The sequence below is a fragment of the Magnolia sinica genome, chromosome 2 (genome assembly GCF_029962835.1).
Source record: "Magnolia sinica isolate HGM2019 chromosome 2, MsV1, whole genome shotgun sequence".
NCBI lineage: Eukaryota > Viridiplantae > Streptophyta > Magnoliopsida > Magnoliales > Magnoliaceae > Magnolia > Magnolia sinica.
The window spans coordinates 54197426-54199121 of record NC_080574.1 but is presented as its reverse complement, the minus strand read 5'-3'; the positions used below and the strand labels follow the sequence as shown (position 1 = coordinate 54199121).

Here is a 1696-nt window from a genome sequence, read left to right as displayed (position 1 = left end):
TCACTTTACACTTGAGATCATCCTCTTCTTTCAAGAGATATAATCCACCTTTCTCCTTTAATTGAGTCGGCCTAGACGTGGTGTTTGACTTTGGGTAATAGTCCCATGATTGTGTTTTTTCAGCAAGACTATTGAGGTAATCACATACCTCGTCAACATTTTTATTAATGAATTCTCCATTACACATTGTCTCGACCATTTGGCGCATGGAAGATGTCAGTCCATCATAGAAAAAATTGTAATGTGCCACGTTTCAAAACCGTGTTGTGGGCATGAACTGACCAAATCCTTGAACCTTTCCCAACATTGGTAAAATGTTTCATCCTCCTTTTCGATGAAGTTCATGATTACTTTTCTAAGGGTAATTGTTTTATGATGTGGAAAGAATTTCTTATAAATTCCCTTTGTATATCATTCCATGTGCCAATGGATCTAGGACGCAGTGAATGTAACCACGTCTTAGCCTTCTCTTTTAAGGAAAAAGGAAAGAGTCTTAGCCTAACTGTGTCCTCAGACACATTTTGAAAATATAAAGTGGCTCTGATCTCATCAAACTCTTTCAAATGTAAATATGGTTCTTCAAATTCAAGCCCATGGAACTTAGGAAGGAGTTGGATAACCCCTGGCTTGATGTCCATATGTCCTGTATTTTCAGAAAAAATTATACATGAGGACGTACTCACCCCCGCTGGTTGTAAATAATCTCGTAAAGTATGTGGCGGGGGTGCTTGATACACCTCATTCTCATCCTGAATGTCCTCCACCCTAGGATGGGGTAGAAGAGGTTGGTTTTCAGCCATCATTTCAATTAACTCAGGGGATTTCGAGTGGTGTCTAGTCCTGCGATGGATAGTCAACCCCTCAACCAATCCTCCTTCAGTTAATAGACGTTGAGTGTTGTCAGGGGCCCACTTGGGCATGAACACTCGCAGCCCTCAATCAAATTCGAAACCTAATCCTAAGAAAGAAAAAAGAAAATCTAGAAAGAAAGAGAGAGTTGGAAAGAAGTTACCAAATTGAAAGCCCTAAGTAACAACACCTGCAAAAGAAAACAAAACAAGTCAGTTTCTAAAGAGAAGGTCTAGAATTAGAAAATCCTTAAAAAGGAAGATAGAAACAAACCAGTTTCTAAAAGAAGAAATTCCTAAAAGAAAGTGAAAATTTCTAAAATAAACTAGGAAAGTCCTAAACTAGAAAGTAAGTTACTAAAAGAGAACTTGAAAAATTGAAAGTAGAGAAAGAACTTACCGAATTAGAAATTTCTATCTTAAAGTCCTACAAAATAGGAAAGTTAGTTTCTAAACAAAAAATTCTATAAGTAGAAAATTAGGAAACAAAATTAAATTCTAAAAGAGTTAGAATTAGAAAGTTACTAAAAAACAAAAATAGAAAGTTAATTTCTAAAAAGGGAAATAACTAACCTAGTTTCTAAAAACAAAAGAGGAAAGTTTCTAAAAATAAACTATTTCCTACAAATAGGAAAATACTAGAATTAGAAAATTTCTGAAATTTAAACCCTAATTTTAAAAGTAGAAAAGGTAGAGAAATTAGGAAGGAATTACCAATTTAGAAACTTATGTCAGGATCCCACAAAACAGGAAAACAATTAAGTTATAGATATCAAATAAAAATCTAAGACCAAAGTTAGTCAAATTCTAATCTTAAACTAATTCTAAACGTAATTAATTTCAGAGAA

At 34.1% G+C, this 1696-nt stretch overlaps 1 non-coding gene across 1 annotated transcript; it reads left to right on the top strand.

Annotated features, from left to right (window-relative positions):
* The first annotated feature begins 256 nt into the window (after positions 1-256).
* LOC131238352 (small nucleolar RNA R71) lies at positions 257-363 on the top strand. The gene has a single exon (XR_009167752.1). It is a non-coding gene; the product is annotated as a small nucleolar RNA R71 (small nucleolar RNA).
* Positions 364-1696: the final 1333 nt, after the last annotated feature.